Source organism: Poecilia mexicana, unplaced genomic scaffold (assembly GCF_051168715.1).
Source record: "Poecilia mexicana isolate PSO_F unplaced genomic scaffold, ASM5116871v1 scaffold_10, whole genome shotgun sequence".
In the NCBI taxonomy this organism is placed as follows: domain Eukaryota; kingdom Metazoa; phylum Chordata; class Actinopteri; order Cyprinodontiformes; family Poeciliidae; genus Poecilia; species Poecilia mexicana.
In genome coordinates, this window is record NW_028263379.1 from 32573259 (window position 1) to 32601155 (window position 27897).

General features: G+C 37.7%; 2 long non-coding RNA genes across 2 annotated transcripts; both read right to left on the bottom strand.

Annotated features, from left to right (window-relative positions):
• Positions 1-7957: 7957 nt before the first annotated feature.
• LOC148157533 (uncharacterized) lies at positions 7958-8963 on the bottom strand. Its single transcript, XR_015764383.1, has 2 exons — positions 8638-8963; positions 7958-8566 (listed from the first exon to the last, which is right to left on the bottom strand). It is a non-coding gene; the product is annotated as an uncharacterized LOC148157533 (long non-coding RNA).
• Positions 8964-18640: 9677 nt separating this feature from the next.
• LOC148157534 (uncharacterized) lies at positions 18641-21680 on the bottom strand. Its single transcript, XR_015764523.1, has 2 exons — positions 21567-21680; positions 18641-21470 (listed from the first exon to the last, which is right to left on the bottom strand). It is a non-coding gene; the product is annotated as an uncharacterized LOC148157534 (long non-coding RNA).
• Between the last annotated feature and the right edge of the window lie 6217 nt (positions 21681-27897).

Below are 27897 nucleotides of genomic sequence, written 5' to 3' on the forward strand. Positions count from 1 at the left end.
TAAAAACAGAATCAGAAGAATCAGCCAATTGAAACATCCTGATATGTCAAAACAGAGAAGGAATGAGAAGTTACATCTGATTCTGAAATATCTCACGTTAGAACTGTCTGATACAGATCTCAATAATCCATTAACGTTGAAAAAAAAAAAAACACTATTCTGCATTAAATAAGAAATGCATTTAAAATTACTCGTGAATATGTTTGTTCATGTGATAAGCCATTAAAAAACATCGTCCTTCTGCCACTTTCTGTCATCTTCTTCTTCGTGGTTTGCGCTAGTGGCAACATTATGTTGTCGATCATGTGACTCCTGAATGTTCCCATTGCAGTTTAGCAAAATAAATCAGTCTTGGTACGGCCAAAAAAGGAAATGAGTTGGTACTCATCCTAGTGTCAAAGGTTTTTATTGAAAAAAGTGAGTTCTTTTCAAAATTGCCATGTTTTCCATTAAGAATTACTCTATTATATGGTCAATGGAAAAACAGTTGTTGAAAGTAAAGCCAAAATATGTTTTTATATAAACTACATCTGAGTGTCCCCGGCCCCTGATGCCCTGGGCAGGGCCTGATTTAGGAGGGTGTGGGCCCCTGGGCTTGAGCTAAGGGGTGTGGGCCCTACTTAATCATCGTTATACAGTTGCATATATATATATATATATATATATATATATATATATATATATATATATATATATATATATATCCCTGATTTCCTTCCCTTTGGGTGGTCAGCGTTTGGCCATGACTTACTTGATCCTGTCCAAACCTTATCTAGCAACAAGGTCACAAAAAACAACCACTGTCCACCATGAGAGAGGTCTGATGGACAGTCCCAACCCCCAGGTCATCTCTACATGCAAGGTTTACAACAGTCACTCCATGATTGACAACTTTTTTGCTATATTGTGCACACAAACACACAAAAAAAATTCTGCAAGTCAGGTTTTTAAAGATCAGTGATCAGCCAGAAAATTGCACCTTTAGTGAATGTAAAGATCATTACTACAAACAAAATATACTTAGGAGTTACTAAAGAAATACTTGAACATCTTGAATATGTCTATTCAACAGAGCTTTCCTAAGGAAGAAAAATTTGACAGTCTTCTCTATCCATCCTCTATGTACAATATTTATTTATCCTTCTTCATTTCTATCTTTATCTGTCTCTCTCCCTCTTTCAATTTGTATCAACTGTATCTTTCTCTGTAATCATCAGGTTTATTTCCTTACCTACTTCAGACAGTCAGGTTATTTCCCCTCTGAGAGCCATACCTGGTCAAAACTTTTATTCAGTGATGACTGACTTTTAGCTGTGTGTCAGGGCAGGGCCGGACGCACTACAGATAATTTGTACAGTTGGCCCTTCGCCATATGATTAGGATATTTCCTCCCGCTGCTGCTAGCTGGAGGCTAAAGCAAGTTCTGCTTTTTTAATTTTTCATTGAGCACAAGGGCAAAGCAGTTGCATTACTTTTCTCTGACTTTAGCTGTTTTCTTTCTCTTTGAATCGTTCTGTTGCTTTTTACCACTCACGGAAACCCGTTTCAAAGCTTCACTGATTTTTAGCATCATTTGAAATACAAAACAGCCGCGATGGATGGAGGATAACTCAGCCAGCAGTGTTTGGATGTACCCACCACTTGCGAGCTGGCATTCAAAACGCTATCTGGATAAGAATCGTTTCTGATGTTTGTAAAGCTGTTCCGATGCTTTAAAATTAACATCTATATTTTCTGCTTCTTGCTCAGCCCAGTAAGTTCACACAGTTTTTACCCAAAGCGCAGGATCAGTACTATACTTCGTCAGGTAGTCATCACTCCACCTGACGAAGAAGTTTGACCTTCCGCTGCCTCTGGCTCCCTGGGCACTGGATCAGTCAGAGATCCAGGTTCTGGTAGACCATAGAGCCGCTGTTAGCAAGGCTAACGTCTTGAGAAGCGGAGAGGGACGATGGTTCTGTTCCATGTCCAATAAGCATTTAAAAAAAACCCTGTTAGCTTGGATATTTTCTTCATCACCTCTCCGTTACGCTCTTCTTTTTCTTTCATTCCTGCGTTCTGCTGTCATTCATTCTGTTGTCTGCCATCATGAAAAATCACTCCCTGATGCTCTGGCCCAATATGTAAGAAGCATCCAACTAGGACCAATAATAATCAAGCATTCAAGATGGACGTTTGCCAGAACAAATCACACATTTTTTTCAACAACACCACCAAAATCCTCTTAGCCAGTGATAAAAGTAAGGCAATCTGACCTTATTCATTCACAAAGATACAAAGCATCTTTTGGGGCCCCCCAAAGCGCTGGGGCCCCAGGCTGCAGCCCCGGTAAGCCTGTGCTAAAATCCGGGCTTGGCCCTGGGTGGTGAGCCGCTGTGGGAACAATAACTCCACATATTACTCCTCTGAGTGAGTGGCTGTTGGGAACATTGTGACCATCTGCTGTGGGACAGAAGTGTCTCCTTGTCCTCTGTCTGTCCCACATGTCTCTGTTCCCCCTCGTCTCTCTGGCTCCTGCTGTCTTTGCTTAAGGCCTCTTAAGAATCCACTCATGTGAAATCAAACGAAGCTTGCAAGAGAGTTAGTGTCACACACTAACAGAATATTTTGTTTCCTTTACACATTTCCTGGTTTGTTACCAGGAAGATTCAGTTTGACAAAAAAATTAAAATATTGTATTTTGAAAATAAATTCAGCAGGTAAAATTTAGTCGGCTTATAGTTTCAGATTAGGTTTACTGTCTGTGACTCATCTTTCAGCTTGCCAGGATGTTTAAGCACACATTTCTATTGTTCGTCATCCCGCTTTAAATCCAAAGTGTGTGAATTTGCATTTATGCGTTTGCTTAGTTCATTAATTGTTTTTTTTTTTTCTTTGGCGTTTGCTTTTACTTAATCAGTCTCAGATATTGGTTGATTAGAAATAAATGAGATTCTTGATTATAGTGCAAAATACTTTTTAATTTGTATCTACTCCTCATTTAACTCTTCCAAGTTGTTTTCCGCACCTTGCTTTTTCCTAGCATTCTCCTTCCTGCACAACCACTGCAAACTCTCATCCACAGAAATCTTTTCAACCTACTTTACCAACAATCAGACACTGTTACATAATTCCCTGTGACTCCTTCATTCTAGTTCGTATGTAGGCCACATGGAACAAATGTTTAACAGGTGCCATCCGAAGGCCTGAAGCAAAACCTTTGGCATGCACAGAATATGCTGGCGCTCTGTTTCTGCAGGCACTCCCGGCCTGATGAGTCCTCCATCATGTCTGTGTGACAGCAGATAACATTCTGCTAGGAGAGGAGGAGGAGGACGGAGGAGAGAACCTGCATGGAGATCAAAACCAGCGGCAGCAATCAGTCCAAGAAGCGACTGAAGCTCAACGCTCTGGTCCTTCAGGGCCGCCTGCATGTCAGAGTCAACCTGGATGGACCCGAGTTCAATGCATATGTGTAGTATGTTCGTTTTAGACATACAGCCAGTTAGGCCTTCTGAAACAGTCTGTTTTTCTTGATCCTAAAAATAACAGTAATTGCATTCTAATGAAAAATATATATGAACTACCAGACAATGCATTATTACATTTTGTCTTTAACTTCCCATGTGTTTTAGAATCATTACAGAATAAAAATCCTGTGAAAATGTTGCTTTTTGAAGTAAGTGACAAAACAGTAAATTTAGAAAATAATCAGCAAAATGAAACAAAATTTGAAAAAATGGATATCTAAGCAAATTAAAACTTATCTCCACAGTAAAAAACTGCAACAGTCCCAACCTCCTTTTAAGATCTAAATAGAGTAAAATCAGACCAATAGAATAACAAATGAAATCATTTGCATTCCTGCATGCAAGTGAATTTTGTGATGAAGTTTGTTTTGTTGGAAGTGATTATGGTGCAACTTAGATCCTCTACCTCTGATTATGTGTGCAGGCCAAAGTCTGTGATTTGAGCCAGAACCACAACCAATCAGAGGAGATAATTTCATCTGAGTAAGCAGATTGTGATAATGTTAGCACATAGCATAACAAGTATTTCTATCGTAAACTATAGCAACTCTGTGATTCAAAAGTCTGTCACAAGCTTAGCAGACTGAATTACCAAGTATTTGATTTTAAAGCCAGCATCTAATCTTTTTAATGTTTACATTAGAGTTGGAACATGTGACTTTCCAGGCTTAATGATTAAATTAGAGAGCAATGAAAAGACAAACTTAGATGTTAAGCTAACACTAACCATGTATTAGCTGTTTTATTAGCATTGACTCTTTGTCTAAATAAAGCTAAATGTTGCTGCCTCTCTGCTGTAGTTTTCTTTTAGCCACATGTTACCAACTGAATTTCATCTCTTGTTGATCTACTTGTAATCTATGAAAACAGATTTTCAACTTTCTTTTAATACTTTTGGGGTTTTGTTTTTTTCTCTCTTTTTGGGGGCATGGGGAACTGAGGGTATCTAACTCACTCTTTTATTTCTTCACAGAAAATCAAAGCAACTGAACCAAAAGAAAAGTTCAAGAGAGTTTAAGAATAAATAATTTTTTGAACCCTCATTCTTGCCTTGTGTCCTCAAATATGTTGTGCCCTTTGTGGACGTAACAATGATACACTCCTGATCAAAATCTTAAGACCAGTCAAAAAATTGCAAGAATTTGCATTTTGCACTATTGGATCTTAAGAAGGTTCTAAGTAGAGCTTCACAATGTTAAAAGAAGAAATCAGCGTAAGAGACAAAAACTTTTGAGCAGGGAATTAATTGAAAACTGCATTTACACTCAAACTTGATTTTTTCAGCTGATCAAAAGTTTAAGACCATAGCTCAAAAAAACCCGAAAACCCCCCAAATCAGAAATCAAAGTGTCAAAAAAAATGACTCGGTAATGAGTAGCTCCACCATTCTTGTTGATGACTTCAATCAATTGTTTAGGCATGCTTGATGCCAGTGTTTCCAGGAGGCTAGTGGGAACTTTGCTCCAAGTGTTGAAGATGGCTTCACGAAGGGCATCCACTGTCTGGAACTGATGTCCATTTTTGTAAACTACCCTTGCCATCCACCCCCAAATGTTCTCAATTTCTCAATTGGGTTTAGATCCGGGGAACATGCAGGATGGTCCAAAAGAGTGATGTTATTCTCTTGGAAGAACTCCTTTGTCAGGCGGGCATTGTGAACTGCAGCATTGTCCTGTTGAAAAACCCAATCATTACCACACAGACGAGGGCCCTCAGTCATGAGGGATGCCCGCTGCAACATCTCCACATATCCAACTGCTGTTTGACGCCCCTGCACAACCTGAAGCTCCATTGTTCCATTGAAGGAAAACGCACCCCAAATCATGATGGCGCCCCCACCACTGTGCCGTGTAGAAAACATCTCAGGTGGGATCTCCTTGTCATGCCGGTAACGTTGGAAGCCATCAGGACCATCAAGGTTACATTTTTTCTCATCAGAGAAGACAACTTTCTTCTACCTTTCAATGTCCCATGTTTGGTGCACCCTTGCAAATGCAAACAGGCAATTTTGTGGCGTTGAAGAAGACATGGCCTTTGAAGACGATTTTTGTTTCTGAAGCCCTTCTCTCGGAGATGCCGTGTGATGGTTATTGGGCTGCAGTCAGCACCAGTAGAGAATTGTCCCGTGTCTTGACGGACAGCCAATTGGATCCTGCGGCTCAGAGCTGGTGAAATTTTTTTGGGTCTACTTGACTTTTTTGTTCCATAACCCTCAGGATCATTTAAAAAATGCAAAATGACTGTCTCACTGCGTCCAACCTCAGCAGCGATGGCACGTTGTGAGAGGCCTTGCTTATGCAGCTCAACAATCCTACCACATTCAAAGTCAGTGAGCTTTTTTGCTTTTGCCATCAGGAGGTCTTGACAGTGTAAAGACTTGACAGAAAATGACATGGAATCCAGATTTTTGCACAGCCTTTGGCTTTTAAAGACTATGGTCTTAAACTTTTGATCAGCTGAAAAAATCATGTTTGAGTGTAAATGCAGCTTTCAGAAAATTTCCTGCTCTCCAAAAAAATCAGTGCAAGAGACAAGAACTTTTGTTCTTGTCTCTTGTACTGATTTTTTCCTTTAACATTGTGAAGCTCTACTTAGATTCTTGCAATTCTTAAGATTTTGATCAGGAGTGTAGGTATATTATTTTCTGCTTTGCCAAGTCTGGGGATTATGATGAGTTGCAATAAAATGCTTTAAAATCAATAATGATTCTGTAAATGTTTAAGGAACACTTGTGAAACTAATTTCTTACAAATTTACATATTTAAAAATGTATAAGTAGTGAAAGAAAATTATATTTAAACCTGAAACAAATAGATAGGAATGTATGACAAAATATTAAAAAAAACATTTTCTGATGGTGACCAGCAGCTTGATGAAGAGGAAACAATTAAACATTTATCTTTTATTAATATGTGTTTTTCTGTATGGGAGAACATGGAGGGCTCCCTGTGTGCCAGGCCTTCACTCAACACAACATCCACACATTCTCACAACATTGGCATCCCACATTATTACTGATGAGACCTCTGGCAATGCTCACTCACCACCTGAGCTTCCTTTACAAATGAGCAGAAAACTTTGTCCATATTCCACTAATGTAGAAAAAAAACAAACAGAAAAGAAAAACAATTTTACCTTTGAGGTGTTTCCAATTGATGAGAAACGCAACAAAAATCACACATGAATAAGTCATTAAAAACAAACTATGGCATCATCCTCCAATGACATCTTTTCTTCTTTATCCAGATCTTACTCATATGATAGAAATGTGTTTCCATTGCAGTTTTGCAAAAGTAAACCAGTTTTGATACAACCAAAAAAAAACCACCTCACCCTATCACATTGAAAAACATGTTATTTTCTTTTTTTTTTCTTCAAAATTGCCATGTTTCCATGAAGCAAATTTATTTTTGAATTGTCAAATTGTGCAATTATATGGTCAATCGAAACACAGCTACTGTCTCCAAGCTGGCAATTAAGAATGAGGAATGATGAACCAAACAGGCAAAAACTTCTGGCACTCAAACCCAACACACAGAACGCAACAGTGAGAAAAGTTAAAAAAACAATGTCCAATTTCTGGTGTTGCTATCCTATGTGTGAACGTCCATGTGTAAAAGCTCTTTATTTAAGCTCAATATTTCATGTTTGCAAATTTCACTGGTTCCTTGACTGGAGAAGGGCAACTGTTGTCTCGATCGCTACACGAAGCAGACTGGATTGCACACCCTGCACGGTTCTATCGTTGTGTGCAAGTTTTCCTTTTCTCAAGTTTAACTGAAATCCTGAATCATTAGTGTGAAAGTCCATATCGTTTGGAATTTTATTGAGTCATCACATTTGTGACACGAGGCTCATTTGACTCCAAATCCCGTGACCCAAGTCCTCACCTCTGTTAGACTGACATAAATGGCAAAAATTCTACTAGCATATGACCATGAAAATAACGTTTGCTTTAAAACTAGTGGGCTAGGATTAGTAACATTTGTGTGGTGTATGTAATGCATAACTGACTGCAAAAGCCATAATGCATTGAAAATTGTGAATCAAATTCTTGTTTTAAAGAGTGTAGGAAAGGGCTACTAAAAATATTTGTTTAAACCCAAATTAACGACATTTCTGCTGATGTACACAAACGTGTATGAAGATTCTGATTCATGTGGAATCCTGTATTGTAAATAAAATATGTAAATGTAAATAGCAATACTTCAAGTGATGGGAATCTTTGCCCTTAGCTGTTAGTGTTTTGAGGGTGGCAATTAAGTGGTTATTTCAGTTTTTGTTTGTGCCAAACATTTGTGGCAACCTGGGGGGTGGATTTTCTTAGTATGAACCCAAATACAAAATATTAAAGGTTACGATGACCAACAACGCCACCTGGAATAAATCCAGGAAAATATAATGTAGTAAGGACACAGGTAAGTTCTATTGGAAATGAGGAGACAAGATTCAGAAAGTTATACAAAATTTATTAAACTTCAAAATATCTTTAATTTCCAATAATCTGAAATTGAATGGTTAAAACAGTGAATGCATTTGACAAGATAATAAAATGTCTAAATTTCAAAGGAAACTGAGGCTTACCGATGGGGGAAGTAGTGAGGGAAGGGGCAACATCCAGTGCAGAAAAAAAGGGGACCACCCTGGACACTACAAAACACAGCAAACAAAAGAAAAAGGTGCTCCAACAAAACACACAAGACAAGACACCGCCACCAGGGGTCACCACCGCCACCACAGAAGCCTCAGTCCCTAAAAGACAGACAAGAAAATGAAACAATACAAGTAAAACAGTGATACAATAGCCCTACAATGTTGCACTTTATCCCCAAGGAAAGTGCAGATTAGTATTTTAAAACAATTTATAAGTAGGCAAAACAGCAGCAAGTGTCACTCCAGGTGCAATGCTGATGAGTTAGAAGGCTAAAAAGAATAGAGCAAATTATTAATACAACTGCTAACAAAAACATAACTTGCAGCAGCTGCTTACCTGTGACCTGATAAATGACTGCACTGCCAAATAATCAGATCCCCAATTCCGCCTAGATGCAGTGCAACTGTAAGAAAACGCTATGTGAAGGTTTTGTTTACATGGGGTAGACGTTACTTAGCCACGCTAAGCCCTTACCTTCCTGTCAGCAAATGAATGAACGGACAGATCGGTCCAAATATTGGAGGTGCAGCAAAGGAGGCTAAGCAGATAAACCAATTAGTATTAATAGCCATTATTAAAGCCGACAAACGATAAAACAGTCACGCTTACCCAGAACAGTGCAAACACAGGAAGCAGATTTGGTTGACGTCACGACGCAAGCAGCCTCATGACAGGTGAAGGCTTGCTTATATGCAGCAGCTGAAATTGGCCTTAAAGTGGCAGCGCACCATTTATGCTGCTACACATAAAACCTTTAAGAATGTTTGCAGACTGTATCCTCATAGTGCTCTGATTTCTTCTACATATGCTGTCAAAAGCCACCTGACATCTTCCAAGAGCAAATCTGAAACATAGTCACTGCAGAATTCTCAGTGAGTCCTGCAGAATAAATGGGGGCCGCCATATAAATATGTCTAACCCTGAATTGGCCCCCCTGGGCAGAATGTATTGGCTGGGAGCACTCTGCAGTGGGATGTGATTCTCCTCTCTAATGCGAGACCCCTTATAAATCTTTTAGAAAACTGACAATCTAAATGTCAGGCCAGCTCTTCTTGTGTTGTCTTAAGAATCTCGCTCCTGTTCTCCTTTTGGCTTTCTGTCTTCCCGCCTCTGCCTGTCCTCTCCTGTATGACACTCCCCAACTCCCTGGGCTGTCTGTCTCCTCTTGCGCCCTTAGCCTCTTTGTCCCTTCCTTCCTCTGAGTGGGAACTACCAATTATGATAATATGAGCCGTGACAGTCTTGACATCTTCTGAAAAGTGGATGACATGGACGTGCACCCCCTGGCCCCCATCCCTTTGCTGTCGGCTGACCAGTCAGATGTGAGACAGTTGGGAACGATCCCAGACACCGTGCACCTTACTGAGGCAGTAATTTCCACCGCAAAGTTGGCATGCTAATTCAAAAGAGAGAGGTTATCTTTTTGTTTTGTTTGTCTTTGTCTTTTCTGAGTGGGAAAAATTTTCCAGCAAAGTCACAATTAGTGAAACTGGAGTCTTGAAGATCTAGCAGCTGGACATTTCTGTTGTCCTGGTAGTGAGACAGAGTAAGATCCAACCAAACAGCCTTTAATAATGATGACTTGCATAACTCCCATATGATGCAAAGAGAGAGATTAGGTGTATGTGCGTGTGGTTTGGTGTGAGACCTATAGAAGAATGTAAAGCAGCACTAATAGATCACTCTGGGAGCATGGTGGCTCACATTCATCAAACAGCTTTTCTCATTAAGTATTAAAGGCAGACTGATGGAGGCAAAGGGACAGATCGATCCTCAAAGCCAGGGATCTTTAGCCTGGATTGCTAGCTGCTCCCTGGAGTGGAGAGCAGTGTAAACACACACACACACACACACACACATATATATATAAATATGAATTCCAGCAGAGAAAGAAAGAAGCAAGCATGCCAACAGGCCATATTTAGGGGTCTCTCAAAGGTCCAGTAGGGAAGTGCAACCAATCAGAGTAAAAACTGAACATCTACCTTGGAGAGCTCACACATATTCCCTCTGGTTTAGGTAGTTATTTCACCATCACTGCTTTAATTGCTGTGGCCATTCAGAAGTGCTGCCAAGCTAAACTGCTTCTTTGTTTCATCATTAAGAAGTTGCAGAAGTGACCAAACCTGGCCCAGTACAGCTTCTAGATGATTTCATTTGTCTTCAGTAATACTGAATTCCAGACAGAATCTATTTATTTTGCGCACTCTTGACCTGTCATTCCTTTGGATCTTTTTTTGCGGTTTGTTTGAGCTGTTCCTCTTGTAGGGTGGAGTAGCTATGGAATATGCGCCTGCAGCGATATGATATACAAGAATTTGGTGCACAAGTTTTAAAATTATTACAGACTTTCTATAACCCACAGGCACATACAGACTCAGACATAAATGTGTAGATTCTCAAATATCTACAAAAAAAAATTTACAAAAGGAATGCTAATGTCTGTCAACTTCATGAGGCCATCTATCTACTCATAGTAGTTTCTATTTACCAACATTAAAAGGCTGTGGCTAGCAATATTGAATTGACCAATAGTCTTAGTCTTAGTAAGTTAATGAAGTTCAATAAATAAAAGTTCTTATTTTGAGTCACTTTTAGATAATTCCCTACATGCAACAGCTGTAAGCAGGAAGTATTAAGAATTTGTCTCCACTTCTCCATGTTTTGGAGTAAAACCCAAACTGCCACACAGGTTGAGGCTCTATGAGTATCAAGCAGCTTTGGCAAAATTGCTTGTCATGAAACAGTCAAACAAAAAATCTGGCGCCTTGGTTTTTGGTTGTTTGCCACAACCGCCAATTCAACCAAAGGCTGTATGACAAACATGAAGCAGTGTTTGGTATCTTTGGGGATATGGTGGTTCCCCTTCTGACAATTTTAAGAATGCTCCAAATATTATGACAGTTCTTAAGATAAGAGATGCAAGATATTCCTGCCACGTGCGGAGAGTCAAGACATCTAGTCCACTCAGAAAGATGTTTGGAGCGCTTTGGAGTGGGATATTCAACATGTTTGAATGTGTTGGCATGATACTGCAGGATGTGTGGTATTAGTCTTAGTAAGTTAATGATGTCCCGAGGACCAATGACAACATGGCCTGTTCAATGTGATGCATAGCCAATCAGAAAGCAAACTGACAGAAATACTGAGGTAATTTTTAAAAAAAGAAGACACAATAACTGTCATGGCGCACCAGAAATTCAGACGGACGTCACAGACATCATCTTAGTATAATTTTTTTCTCTGTCAAAACATGGGCCACAAACTGTCTCCATTGCTTCTTCCTAGTCTGCCATGTTTGTTTACTCTGAACTTCCATTGGTTCTCCAGAGGATTCAAAAAATTTCCCAACCATGTTGAGTAAAAACGGTTTGTGTGTTGTATTGCTCCTGCCATGTGGGTCGACATCACATACTACACAACCAAACGTATCATACCTAAGGTTTTTTTAATTGTCATGTGTGTGGTACCTCAGATTTTGAAAACCGGCCAACTGGAACCAGAGCCAGTGTAACGCTCTTATTAAATGCGCAGGTCTGACTGCAAGGCTTAGTGTTAACCACTTTGTAAAATCAGAAATAGGTACGGCATGGAGTCATGATTGGGTGGATAATTGATGCAACTGATGCAAAGAGCTTTGTTTATATTGCTATTTATTGCAGTGGAAATAATAATGATAATAATAATGACAATAATAATAATAATAATAATAATAATAATAATAATAATAACAGCAAAAACTAAACAAAAATAAATTGTTCAAAAGAAACAAGGAGGGGAAAAAACAAACCAACAAAGAAATAATCAATAATACTTCAAAACCAAATGTAGTTCAAAAGTCCAAGAGCAACGGGAGAATTGTTCTTTTCCTTTAGATACTCCCTTAGAGTTTATTTTGTTTCCTGTATGGAAAGTGTTGTTTGGTTTTCCTGTGTGAAAAGTGTCGTTTGGTTTTCCTGTGTGGAGAGTGTCTTTTGGTTTTCCTGTGTGAAAAGTGTCTTTTGGTTTTCCTGTGTGGAGAGTGTCTTTCTTTTTCCTACCACCAGGTGGTGTGTGGGTAGCCCGCCATCCTCCGTCATCAAGCAAGTCGATGAAGGGGGAGAAAAAAACCTGACCTAAAAGGCCAGAAAACATACATTAAGTTCATATATAAATGTTATATTTATATAAGCTAAATGGGAAAAAAAAAACAAATACATACTGCTATGTATTGACAACCACTTCATATTTTATAAAAATAAGAAAAAAGTTCTTTTAAAAGAAAAGTGCACTTCATAATTCAAGTTCAAAATTTCTCAAAGTAATTAGCAGTCGCTACAAACAGCTAATAATAAATCAAATCAATCAACTTTAAGAATGTGATTGATCAAAGTAGCTACAAACAAAATCATATTAGGTACCAGACTTCATTGATGCACCAGCATGAAATACAACAATAAACAAAGAAATCATGAAAAATAATCAAATCTAAAGTTGAAAGAGAAGCCTTTAAATATTAAAGGTGTGGCCTTTAATTCGGCTTTAACAGTGTGACTTTTTATTAAGTAAGTAATTAGTAAGTGGACTGAGCTGATGTAGCAACTGATTGTCGAGTTGGTAGCTAATGCTAACCGGCGGCGCACAGCGGAAATAACGCCCCATCATATATGGATGAATATTTACTCACCGTCGAGTAACGGATTGTCTGAGGAAGTGGATGTTACTTGTTCTCATCAGAAGGTAAACCAGGCATCAACAAAGCCCAACCTGGTGAGTATTGCAGCGGATATATTAGCGGCGCTAGTATTGCTGATACAACGTCAAGTTCAGATGGTACTTAACTCACCGCAGATCCTCGAGTTTTAGGGATGAATTCGTTCAGCGATGAGTCGAGTTGGAGATTTGAGATTGTTTTATTAACAACCGACGCCACAACCAACAGTGAGCAGCAGCACAGTGGAAACCCGGAAATACACGAGGGTCCCAGCTGTTAAAGGGACGGCTTAAAGGGAAGGTGGTTGGGGCGTGGCGGTCACGTGGGTTACACCAGTCAAAGGTTAAGCCATTGGGGGCCTCGAATGAAAGCCTGGATTTTAAGTAAGACCATATATCTAAAACATTTATATGTCCTTATTGAGAAAGAGAATATTGCTCAAGTGAAATTTGACAGTTTCAGCAATGTTTTAATCAAAGGTATTAATCAATCAATCTATCAAGTTTATTTGTATAGCAAATTTCAGTAACAAAGTGCATTACACTTTAAAGTGCATTACATTATAAAAACACAAAAAATACAGCGATAGAAACACACTGTCAACAATTGAAGCATTACATTTGTCAAGTGCCATCACATTAATATGTTGATTAATGTTTTATTTATAATGTTTATTAAGCAGCTCTAAACTGGTGTGTTTTTATTCTTGATTTAAAGGAATTCAGTGTTTCGACAGTTTTCTTATTTTTCAGAACTCTGTTCCAGATTCGTGGTGCATGGAAGCTGAATTCGGTTTGGTTCTGGGGATGCAGAGCAGAACCAGAACCACAAGACCTGAGAAGTTTGTAAGGTTGATACAACAACAGCAGATCTTTAATGTAATGCATTAGCAAGTTAACTTTAGCAAATGCAAGCAATAATTTTCATTGATTGTTGTATTAGTAAATCATTAGTGATTATTCACCAGCCCTGTATAGTCCGCTTGCTTGGGCTTTTACACCCATGCAGTCAAACTCGTCCCTCCTCTCCCAGACTCCTCCAACTCTGTCCTGTAAAAACCATTAGTGATGGTTGATGTTCCAAACAGGAAGAGGGGCCCCAAATTAAGTTCTGCTCTGGGCCCCATACAATGCTGGGCCAGCTCTGACTGGAACCATTTTAATTGGCTAAGAAGCAGAAGGGGTTCCTCTGGTTAATGAGCGTTTCTATTCTGCCACCTCAACCTTTTTAATTTCTGGTCTGGGCAGCGGAATGATAAATATGTTCTTGAAGTCTGAACTCAGTAAACCTGCTTTCTGTGCAACTCACTCCTTTTTCTTACACACACACACACACACACACACGCACACACACACACCCCCACACACACACACACACCCACGCACACACACACACACCCTGACTAGAAGCACTCTGATGGAGGTGATTTGTTGTTGCCTTCAGGCTCTCAGGAAGTAACTCCTGCTCCACTTTTGTTTTCTACTTTGCACTGCAGTGATGTACCTGCTGCTGTTGGTTTTGATATGTTTGCATTCAGCCTAATCTCTCTTTGTGTTTATTTATGATATGGATGTTTACTAAATCAGCAGTGCTGCTTTCATCTTCTATCTAATAATGTCCCTGTCTTGTGCCTCCCCTCATTACCCAGAGACAGAACCCTCTGCTTCCTTCAGGATGTTCTGGATGACCTAGATGTCTGCAGATACTGAAAAAATAACAGCAGAGAAACTATGAAATTTTGCAGATTAATCTCCACACACTTTTCAAGATAATAAAAAGAATAAGAAAGATGGGGCCCAATATTCAGAAGCCTAGATTTGAAAATGAGCAATGTTGGTGTTTAGACTGAGAAGACTAGTTGGTAATAGAAAGACCTTAAGAAAGTAAAGGAAATCTGTAAAGGAAATCTCACAATGAGACTTGGAAACATGGGATGATGGTGAAAAACTAATGGTACTACTTTGTGTCAAATTTTAATTAATCGAGTTTGATGGATTAAAATGCCACGCCCAAATCAAAATCGATGTTATCGCACACAAACACCTGTTAAATCTGCGTCATAAAATGCTTATCGTATAAAACGACCGTTAAATCTGCGTCATAAAATGCTTATCGTATAAAAACATATGTTTTGATTAAAATTAAGTTCTTATCAAAATAAAACAGGCAGCATTCTGGAACCTTCTCTCTCTTGCATCATATAAAATTAAGTTCTTATCAAAATAAAACAGGCAGCATTCTGGAACCTTCTCTTTTATATCATATAAATCAAGTTCTTATCAAAATAAAACAGACAGCATTCTGGAATATTCTCTCTCTTGCATCATATAAAATTAAGTTGATATCAATGTAAAGCAGGCAGCATTCTGGAACCTTCTCTCTTGCATCATATAAAATCAAGTTCTTATCAATGTAAAGCAGGCAGCATTCTGGAACATTCTTTTTTATATCAAATGGTTAATAAGGGGTCAGGCCCTCTTTGTGACTTTTGACCCAGTTATACCAATGCAACTCCTCCTCACACAGATAGACTCCACCCCCAACTGCTTTTATCTTCCTGCTCCTGGCAGATGCCCCAGCCCACTTTTATGAATCAGCCAATAGAGATAAAGGGGTGGGATTTCTGTTTTTCTGCTTTAAATAATTTTTCGGAGGCCCTGTCATTCTACTTGTTGCATTTGTTAGAGGAAGTTCCACTTTGATCTCACAGAAAACAAACAAACAAACAAACAAAAAATGGTTCGCATTAAAAGAGAAAAGCCTCAAAAGAGAAGACATCAGGAAACCAATCGACTACCATGTGGCTCATCTGCTCCAACCTCACAGACTACAGATGGACAAACCATCATGAGGCCCTGCTCCATGGCTGATGCTCCATCCTCTGCACTCCTGGATACAAATCTGGTCTTACCTCCATCAGCAGCGTTCGAATCCTCGATTCAGCACGAGATTCCCACCTTCCAGGACTCCCAGCATGCTCCGCCTGATTCCAATGAATCCCACTCTGCTGAAGCTCCTTCATCCGGTGTGGGAAAAACCACCACCACCCGGTGTTGTCCAGTGGGACCTCCCTTCTCTGTCAGACTCCAGGCTCGGTCTATTCAATTCCAGTCCATAAATTGGATGCTTCCCAGAAGTCCGCCTTTTTTTGTGAAAGAGAAAACCTGAAGACAAAAGGCAGCAGGTTGTGAAGTGAGGTGGAGAAGCTAGTCTGCTAACATCCAACTCAACTGCTTGAAGATCCAAAAACAATCAGATGGGAATCCCACCACCTGCTCCATGCATCACCCCAAGAAGAAAATCATGACAATTGGACAAAGTTTCCTCTCTATTTTTTTTTATTTATTTATTTATTTTTTTTTTTTTTTTTGCTTCATTCATATAAATTTAATCCAACAAAGAACTTTTATCTCCACCTCCAAAACCTGGATCCACTCTCAGTCACTTCATCCCAGTCAAGGTTGATGAAGAAATTAAGGTCAAGGAAATTATAGTCACTATCTACTCAATAGTTAAGCATTTAATAAATCATGTTAATTGTTATATTAATTTCAAATCATAATAAAAAAAGAGAATAGTTTATTTCATAAACAAAAATGTATCTGTGTTTAACTTCCTCACCGTTTCTTTCTCTGTGCTGCTCTCAGCTGGTATCTGATGAACCGTCCTCCACTCTGTCACTTCAGCCAACCAACTTGGCTCGGGGTGAATGAAGGTCCAAAATAATTTCGAGTCATTATCTACTAAATTGTCAAGTATTTTATTGACTAATATTTTTGTTTTTATAGTAAATTTTTTAAAAAGTTACAATTTAAATAAGAGAATGGGTTAATTTTGTGGACAACTGATCCATATGTTTAACTTTGAGAGCTTTTCTTTCTCTGTGCAGCTCCAGCTGCTGAGCTCAACCTGCATCAGATAAACCAACAGTACCTCTGCAACGGTCACTTTACCCCTGCTAGGGATGGGAAATAGTAAAAGTCAAAGATATGTGGAACCAGTAAACTGTCAACCATCAATACATTTTAGAATAATAATAAGACAAGCATACTGTTACAATTATTACTATAGCTTATGAACAAGTTTTTGCTGTTTCTTTCTCTGTGCTGCACTCGGCTTGTATCAGATAACTCAGCAGCCTGTCTCCCACAGTCACTTTAAGCTGTTGCTTATTTAAAAAAACAGTCAAGGAAATCTGGTTCTACTGTTCCCTAACTCAACAAGTATTTACTAAGCCATCAAACATGTACAAAATTATTAATATTAGTACAGGTTAATCAGCAAGTTAGAATTGCTTACCATGTCTTTAGTTTTGTTTTCCTTCTGTCAGGTAGTTTTCTATTTATCATTTTAAACTCCTCTCCTATCTAGAGATACCAAAGGAAATGAAAAAAAAAAACAAAACACCGTAGCACTAGCACATGATTAAAGAACAAACTTTTTCATAGAGATTAGGACAGCGCATAAGAATGACAGGATTGAGTGGAAGTTTGATAGCTTGGCCTCTAGTCAAACCTGAGCCCATATAAAAATAAATGCATAATTAAAGATTAGCTTTGTGCATTTCATCGTAAACCAAAATGAACCAGCTTTAATAAAAATCCTTTTGTTCATGTGTGTCAGGCTTAAACACACACAAAAAAAGAAGAGTCTCTTATTCAATATTAGTTTATGGAAAACTATTTTAATATTTAGTTGTTTTTTTCTGACTGAAACAAGCCTGACCTCTACTACGTTTACACTACATCTACCGATACCTGCACAAGACATATGAGGGACATTTTTATCATCCTGTCTGATTATGCATTGCCCATGCTGTTAGTGATTCTATTCAATCGTTCAACCTTATTTTTCCTCAATATCTTTCCTAAAACCCATTTAGTACCATCTATGGTTCAATTACTGGTTGCCATCTTCAAAACACCAGGGCAAGAACATGCATGCAGTTATGTGTTGTAGGAAATAGACCTCCCTGAAAGGAGAAAAGTTGGAAAGAAAAAAAAAACAAACAAAAAAAAAACAGGAAAACATGACCACAGAAGCAAATCCACTCAGACCTGGTCTCCAAATTCAATTCTGAAGCAAAACTGTATCAGTAGATCCACAAGTCCACCACACTTTTCAGATGTTTTTTTTTTTTTCTTTTTTCTAATCCTTAACTTTATAAACCATGTATCCCATATAATTGTCAATCTATTGGAAAAAAAAAAGGAATACACTGACATATGTGGTTATTTACTTTCTTACATTTATTAAGCTCCTGCACTGGACTTTCTTTTTTTTTCTCTCTAGTTGTATGTCTGAATGTTTTAGCACGTTGAATTCTCTCATTACTGAAATCATCAGTACAGACAAAGTTTCAAAAAATGAACATTTATCATTTTCATATTGTTTTTTCTTGTAAGCTAACAAGTGAACCATTCTTTATAATAAATCCCTCTAGTCAATATGTCATCACCAACAGTTTACTTCATTAGGATGAAAAAGTTGATTGGGCAGTTTAGCTGAAATGTTAATTTAGTAGATTTCTTTTATTACCTCAGAGGCAGGACTTTGATTAGACCCTAGCCTGCTAATGACCACACAGCAAACTTCTTTCTGCTTTTTCTGATGTAAGTTTTTGCATCAGTGAAATAAGAACATGTTTAGTTTACGGGCACGGATGTACTTGCAGCCAGACCCGAGTCATACAGGACACAAACTTTCATTTTTGTTACCTTCTCCCTTTTGCAAGTAATAAGTTATTTTTTTAAAAGTAGTTGACAGTCTTTTTTTTTTTGCTCGTCAATATGTGATCGCAGTAAAGTCAGAAACACAAGCATTATGCTAACAAAGTATTTTTTTCTCTCTCTACTAAAATGTACGATCTTTCAAATTCATCTATGTTGTGAATTCGTACTGTTAAATTCTGTGCTGTGTAATCGAAAAGATGGTGACCAAAAAACCCTGCAAGACATGTTTTTGACAACCTTGATTTAAGTTTTAACTCTGTCTGCTAGGAAGGGTCCAGTGAACATTTTAGTTTATTTTCAGTTGCATCTGTTTGACTTTCCACAAAGAAAATTTTTGTAGTCCTCAACTTGATGAAGTGTGGAAATGAGTTAAGCATGAAAATCAAGGAATGTTCAAACTGTTTAAATCATGATTTCAGCAAATGGTCTTCACTGCACATCAATGTGAAAAAATAATCTCATAGTTGAGAATCTCACTTTAGTCAAACTGCAGTTTGCTCTCCCGTCTGATAAAAAAATGAAACTGCTTGTGGTTCATCTAAAATTTACACACAATCAGTCTTTAGCAGATTAACTTTTCCTTTTCTATTTTTCTACTATGGGTGACAGTGTGAGGTGTTTGACACCTACTGTAAAGTCCTGTTACATTGCAGGACTTGGTGTGAAAAACTTTTGCAAGTTTTTGCAATGTGGTGCATTTTATTTGGTTTTATTTTAATGATGAACACAAAACAGCACATTTTAGTGAAGTGAAAATTTTTTTTTGGTTAATTCTTTAATTTAATAATGTTTCCAAAAAGCCAAGGTGATCTATTACACCAGACACCAGAGATGATCTTAAATGTGAATCTGTTATAGTTATACAAAATAATGTTTGCTATGTGAACATCTGTTTAAGGCTGAAGACTTACACTTTTATGCAGGATGGTGATAATCTTGTAATGTAGATTTCTCTATTCTGTTCAAAACAAATTTTGTCTTTGAAGGAAATTTGCAGCACATTTTTATTAGCTCTAGTTACTTCAAATGGTAGTTTGTGTACCATACTGCTAGAGGTGTAGACTGTCCTTCCCCCACAGTTCTTAAATTACACATTGGGATCCTGCTGCCACTGAAAAATGGGTGTTCCTCCATTAGGACCAGCTACTGACTATCTCTGACTGGCTGGTGGCTTATCTTTAAACAACTGTTGGTGCACCAAGTAACTGCTCACTCCAATAGACAAAGTCTCTGTTCTTTTGAAAGTTCAATCAGGATGTGTTCTTTATCAATGAACTGCACAACAACTGTCTATAGGACATAAATGAGGAGATAATTTGTACAAATAAAATACAGAGGAAGGTGTATGACACCTTTGCCTGACTATTGCATTCTGTATTTTTTCTTACTTTTATTAATGTTACAGTCTCTGCATGTCAGAGGAAAAGAAAAACTTGATGTAAGTGCATCATATATATTTTTAGATAATTTTCTTTCATGTTTAATTTATTACTTTATAAGTGTGCATGAGCTAAAAAAGAAAAAAAACTTACAGCAAAAATCAGTTGAGGGATGGTTGCTGATTTTTATACTTATCTTTTGCTCATCCTGAAAACACAATTTATAATCTATCAAAAAGAAGAAAGTGTGTATTTCAGGAAAGTCTATATTGTCTAGAGACAGAAGGTAGCTCTGCCTTTTTCTGGGCTGCTGTAAATACATCATCATTTTTCCACACTGAATCAAATGACATGCTATTTGATACTTTTTGCATGACCTACTGAAGTTCTATGGTAAACCTTGTAACTTTTAAGCGTAAACTTAGATCACTTTTAGACCATGTTGATTGGTGTTAACCAGTGTTGTGTATAGACTCATGTCTAAACAAGGGTTACATGTAGCACTAAAGTTCATTTTTTGAGGCAAAAGAACCTAAGAATTTTTAAAAAATGTTTTCCAATACATTTCTCACATACTGCAGCCTGGTCTGAGCAAGTACAGGTCATCCCTCGCAACAATAAGAAGCTGTTGTCAGAAACCATGATCTTAAGTTTTATTTACAAAGCAATTTTCAAAGACACAACATAATTTACAACATAATTTACAGAACACACAGTCTAAAAAGTCTAAAAACAAGCTTATGAATCAAAATAAAGTCATGACAAAAAACCTTGTGAAAATATTTTTGTTCCTTAATTTGGGTCAGGAAATAGAGGAGCAAACTCTTTCACAATTTCAATTTACATATTTATAGGAAAGTTTCATTTTCAACAACCCTATAATTTTAGAATAAAAAAATTAGTGACAGAGTGCAACATCAGAGTTTGCAATAAGTTTTTTTTTTTGCGTCTTATATGAATCAATGGCAGGAAACAGAATTTTCATCGTGGTACTTTTATTTGAACAATATCGCTTTTATTCCTTCGATAAAAGTGCTTCAGAAGTTTCTATATCTAGTGAATATGAATTCTATGTTTCAGGAAAAAATACATAAATTATTTCACCATGAAGGTAATATGAGTTTAACTATATTCTGATATGAGTGGTGAAAAAGGACACAATGTTGTATTTACCCGTTTTCCACCCTCATTTGTTTATTTTACATCAATGGGATGTTAAAAGTTTTGCGTCTAAACATCTTATGGGGAGGGTTTTATAGTTTCCTTAGTTATTGTTTCCTTAAAACTGTTTAAGGAGTGTTGATTTCATTCATAATTTATAAGATTATAAATGATTTTAAGCAAAAGAAACAATGAAAAATGTACTACATGGCATGCATCTGCTATTTTGACCCAACGCAGGGCAGGCTGTACACAGTGATAGAGATATTTGTCTCTTTTAAGACTTGTTCCAGGATCTTTGACACCTTTGACCACTGCAGCTGGTCCAGGCCACAACCAATTCTGAGAGAGAGACACGATACAAACAATTATTCCCAATAAAGAAGAAGAATGAAGGGTACTTATTATACTTATGTATCCACAGTAGTTTCTACAAACCGGGGTATTGATATCCTATTGACACCATTTTGGAAGCAGTGAGACTTCATGTCTTCCAGACTCTGTCTCAGGCCGACATATGTCGGTTTCTGGCTGGCTTTTGTCTTTGTGATCTAAGACAAATAATAGGAAATGTACAGTTACCAGACTGAATAATGAACCAACTTTGGTCCTATGCAGTAAAATTGACCGTGGTATATTTACCAGATAGTAGATGAAACGTTGATCATGTGGCAGGACAGCACACTGCCCTGGCAGCTTCTCTGTTAGGACATACATTAAAAATGCAAAACAGGACATGAGTTAGCACTTGATGTTGAAATCAGACATTTGAATGAAGTGCATAAGCATGAAACATTTTTTACCAAACAAAGACTAGTCTGACTCATTCTGCTCCTTTAACTCTGAGACTCGGCCAAACTTCTTCTTGAACATCACCGCTATGCCTGCTCCCATGTGACAGTCTTCACTGATGCAGTGGGCCAAGGATTCATCCCGAGGGCAGGAGAACAAATCTCCAGTGACATACTTCAATGCACAGCTGGTTGATCGATGGAGTTTCTCAGTTTTGCACATGTTGAGGTTTTCTCCAAATGCTAGCTACTTGGAGAAAACTATAATAAAGTGCCGAGTTGGTAACAGCGCTTACTACAGCCTTGCTTAACTCCCAACACTTGCTGAGTCACTATGTGATTTGGCTGAGTCACTCTGTGCCTTAAAGCACCACCCACTTTAGCTGAATTTTTTTTTTCCAAATTTGTCAAGGGGGATTTCAGTCCAAGTTTATAGTAAACTACAATAAGCTGGATTTTCTGTTTGCCTCAACAATGAACTTTTGATGTTACCAAAAAATACCAATCTTTGCTTTCATCAACCTATAAAACATTGCTAATCATTTAACATCTTCTGCTTGAGACTGACAGTTCCCTCCCAGTGAAGCACTGCCTCACTGGAAGGGAACTGAAAGGATAACATTGATCATTTATAAGCTTATCAATTACAAGAGGTGAACTGTCTGTTGGTGAACATTAGTGAACAGGTAGTATGTGAATTTGTGCAACAAACATTGAAAGAAAAAAATATATTTTTTCACATTGATGTGCAGTGAAGACCATTTGCTGAAATCATGATTTAAACAGTTTGAACATTCCTTGATTTTCATGCTTAACTCATTTCCACACTTCATCAAGTTGAGGACTACAAAAATTTTCTTTGTGGAAAGTCAAACAGATGCAACTGAAAATAAACTAAAATGTTCACTGGACCCTTCCTAGCAGACAGAGTTAAAACTTAAATCAAGGTTGTCAAAAACATGTCTTGCAGGGTTTTTTGGTCACCATCTTTTCGATTACACAGCACAGAATTTAACAGTACGAATTCACAACATAGATGAATTTGAAAGATCGTACATTTTAGTAGAGAGAGAAAAAAATACTTTGTTAGCATAATGCTTGTGTTTCTGACTTTACTGCGATCACATATTGACGAGCAAAAAAAAAAAGACTGTCAACTACTTTTAAAAAAATAACTTATTACTTGCAAAAGGGAGAAGGTAACAAAAATGAAAGTTTGTGTCCTGTATGACTCGGGTCTGGCTGCAAGTACATCCGTGCCCGTAAACTAAACATGTTCTTATTTCACTGATGCAAAAACTTACATCAGAAAAAGCAGAAAGAAGTTTGCTGTGTGGTCATTAGCAGGCTAGGGTCTAATCAAAGTCCTGCCTCTGAGGTAATAAAAGAAATCTACTAAATTAACATTTCAGCTAAACTGCCCAATCAACTTTTTCATCCTAATGAAGTAAACTGTTGGTGATGACATATTGACTAGAGGGATTTATTATAAAGAATGGTTCACTTGTTAGCTTACAAGAAAAAACAATATGAAAATGATAAATGTTCATTTTTTGAAACTTTGTCTGTACTGATGATTTCAGTAATGAGAGAATTCAACGTGCTAAAACATTCAGACATACAACTAGAGAGAAAAAAAAAGAAAGTCCAGTGCAGGAGCTTAATAAATGTAAGAAAGTAAATAACCACATATGTCAGTGTATTCCTTTTTTTTTTCCAATAGATTGACAATTATATGGGATACATGGTTTATAAAGTTAAGGATTAGAAAAAAGAAAAAAAAAAAAACATCTGAAAAGTGTGGTGGACTTGTGGATCTACTGATACAGTTTTGCTTCAGAATTGAATTTGGAGACCAGGTCTGAGTGGATTTGCTTCTGTGGTCATGTTTTCCTGTTTTTTTTTTGTTTGTTTTTTTTTTCTTTCCAACTTTTCTCCTTTCAGGGAGGTCTATTTCCTACAACACATAACTGCATGCATGTTCTTGCCCTGGTGTTTTGAAGATGGCAACCAGTAATTGAACCATAGATGGTACTAAATGGGTTTTAGGAAAGATATTGAGGAAAAATAAGGTTGAACGATTGAATAGAATCACTAACAGCATGGGCAATGCATAATCAGACAGGATGATAAAAATGTCCCTCATATGTCTTGTGCAGGTATCGGTAGATGTAGTGTAAACGTAGTAGAGGTCAGGCTTGTTTCAGTCAGAAAAAAACAACTAAATATTAAAATAGTTTTCCATAAACTAATATTGAATAAGAGACTCTTCTTTTTTTGTGTGTGTTTAAGCCTGACACACATGAACAAAAGGATTTTTATTAAAGCTGGTTCATTTTGGTTTACGATGAAATGCACAAAGCTAATCTTTAATTATGCATTTATTTTTATATGGGCTCAGGTTTGACTAGAGGCCAAGCTATCAAACTTCCACTCAATCCTGTCATTCTTATGCGCTGTCCTAATCTCTATGAAAAAGTTTGTTCTTTAATCATGTGCTAGTGCTACGGTGTTTTGGTTTTTTTTTTCATTTCCTTTGGTATCTCTAGATAGGAGAGGAGTTTAAAATGATAAATAGAAAACTACCTGACAGAAGGAAAACAAAACTAAAGACATGGTAAGCAATTCTAACTTGCTGATTAACCTGTACTAATATTAATAATTTTGTACATGTTTGATGGCTTAGTAAATACTTGTTGAGTTAGGGAACAGTAGAACCAGATTTCCTTGACTGTTTTTTTAAATAAGCAACAGCTTAAAGTGACTGTGGGAGACAGGCTGCTGAGTTATCTGATACAAGCCGAGTGCAGCACAGAGAAAGAAACAGCAAAAACTTGTTCATAAGCTATAGTAATAATTGTAACAGTATGCTTGTCTTATTATTATTCTAAAATGTATTGATGGTTGACAGTTTACTGGTTCCACATATCTTTGACTTTTACTATTTCCCATCCCTAGCAGGGGTAAAGTGACCGTTGCAGAGGTACTGTTGGTTTATCTGATGCAGGTTGAGCTCAGCAGCTGGAGCTGCACAGAGAAAGAAAAGCTCTCAAAGTTAAACATATGGATCAGTTGTCCACAAAATTAACCCATTCTCTTATTTAAATTGTAACTTTTTAAAAAATTTACTATAAAAACAAAAATATTAGTCAATAAAATACTTGACAATTTAGTAGATAATGACTCGAAATTATTTTGGACCTTCATTCACCCCGAGCCAAGTTGGTTGGCTGAAGTGACAGAGTGGAGGACGGTTCATCAGATACCAGCTGAGAGCAGCACAGAGAAAGAAACGGTGAGGAAGTTAAACACAGATACATTTTTGTTTATGAAATAAACTATTCTCTTTTTTTATTATGATTTGAAATTAATATAACAATTAACATGATTTATTAAATGCTTAACTATTGAGTAGATAGTGACTATAATTTCCTTGACCTTAATTTCTTCATCAACCTTGACTGGGATGAAGTGACTGAGAGTGGATCCAGGTTTTGGAGGTGGAGATAAAAGTTCTTTGTTGGATTAAATTTATATGAATGAAGCAAAAAAAAAAAAAATAAATAAATAAATAAATAAAAAAAAATAGAGAGGAAACTTTGTCCAATTGTCATGATTTTCTTCTTGGGGTGATGCATGGAGCAGGTGGTGGGATTCCCATCTGATTGTTTTTGGATCTTCAAGCAATTGAGTTGGATGTTAGCAGACTAGCTTCTCCACCTCACTTCACAACCTGCTGCCTTTTGTCTTCAGGTTTTCTCTTTCACAAAAAAAGGCGGACTTCTGGGAAGCATCCAATTTATGGACTGGAATTGAATAGACCGAGCCTGGAGTCTGACAGAGAAGGGAGGTCCCACTGGACAACACCGGGTGGTGGTGGTTTTTCCCACACCGGATGAAGGAGCTTCAGCAGAGTGGGATTCATTGGAATCAGGCGGAGCATGCTGGGAGTCCTGGAAGGTGGGAATCTCGTGCTGAATCGAGGATTCGAACGCTGCTGATGGAGGTAAGACCAGATTTGTATCCAGGAGTGCAGAGGATGGAGCATCAGCCATGGAGCAGGGCCTCATGATGGTTTGTCCATCTGTAGTCTGTGAGGTTGGAGCAGATGAGCCACATGGTAGTCGATTGGTTTCCTGATGTCTTCTCTTTTGAGGCTTTTCTCTTTTAATGCGAACCATTTTTTGTTTGTTTGTTTGTTTGTTTTCTGTGAGATCAAAGTGGAACTTCCTCTAACAAATGCAACAAGTAGAATGACAGGGCCTCCGAAAAATTATTTAAAGCAGAAAAACAGAAATCCCACCCCTTTATCTCTATTGGCTGATTCATAAAAGTGGGCTGGGGCATCTGCCAGGAGCAGGAAGATAAAAGCAGTTGGGGGTGGAGTCTATCTGTGTGAGGAGGAGTTGCATTGGTATAACTGGGTCAAAAGTCACAAAGAGGGCCTGACCCCTTATTAACCATTTGATATAAAAAAGAATGTTCCAGAATGCTGCCTGCTTTACATTGATAAGAACTTGATTTTATATGATGCAAGAGAGAAGGTTCCAGAATGCTGCCTGCTTTACATTGATATCAACTTAATTTTATATGATGCAAGAGAGAGAATATTCCAGAATGCTGTCTGTTTTATTTTGATAAGAACTTGATTTATATGATATAAAAGAGAAGGTTCCAGAATGCTGCCTGTTTTATTTTGATAAGAACTTAATTTTATATGATGCAAGAGAGAGAAGGTTCCAGAATGCTGCCTGTTTTATTTTGATAAGAACTTAATTTTAATCAAAACATATGTTTTTATACGATAAGCATTTTATGACGCAGATTTAACGGTCGTTTTATACGATAAGCATTTTATGACGCAGATTTAACAGGTGTTTGTGTGCGATAAGCATTTTATGACGTAAATAAACAGATGTTTGTGTGCGATAACATCGATTTTGATTTGGGCGTGGCATTTTAATCCATCAAACTCGATTAATTAAAATTTGACACAAAGTAGTACCATTAGTTTTTATGGTGGACTAAATTGATATAAATGTATACAGAGAAAAAGTGGATCGTTCATGGAAAATCAATGCGAAGTAGAACTTAATTTGAAGTTGAGTTTATTTTGGGGTTGTTTTCACTATGTGCGTCCTCCTGAAGCTAGCTAGCTAACTCCATTTAAACCATATGGAGCTTACTGTAGAAACTAGGCACATATTAACTGACACTAAGGGTGCATTCACACCAAACCTCTACAGTCCGCTTTAATTGAACTCTAGTTCGTTTACCCAGAAAGTCTGATTTGATTGGGGAGGTGTGAATGCGTAATCTAACTCTGACACGGACCAAAGATTTGATCTCTGGTGCATCTACAAACTTCGGTCTCGGTTCGGTTGAAGTGAACACTGGTGCAGTTCGAGTGCAAATGTCAAGCAGACTGGAGCCCGTTCCAAAAACAGGAAGTGGGCAACAGTGCAGGGCATTCTGGGTAAATACAACAAACGTGCAAGTCTAGCACTAGCAGTGGTCTTTTACCAAAGACAAAAGAGAAATAAATCTGATGCTGCTTCATTTTGTTTAAAGGTTGTAAATCAGAAAGTTGCTGCTGGAGGCTTCCTCCTGCAACGGTCATAATCCACCGTAAGGTCAAGCACTCTGTACGTGACTGACCACAATCCGCAGTTTGTTTCTCCGATGGAACTTTTTCCAGAAACTTTCAGCCATGTCCACATGCATTTTGATGAATTCCAGTCTCTGTTTATCCGCCAACAGTGAAACCTTCCTGGGTCTTCTTCCATCAGGATTCAAAATGTGACGGGTGGTGCAATGAGAAAAGTTATGTACCTTGACCTCTGAGTTCAGCCTGAATGGTTTCCTTGACTAATTTGCTGCCATCCACAGGGTACATCTGATTGACCTGGGTTTGCATTTCCTACTGCATTCAGGTAATGGGAGGCTGGCTGCAGTCTAATGAACCCACTGCCTTTTTA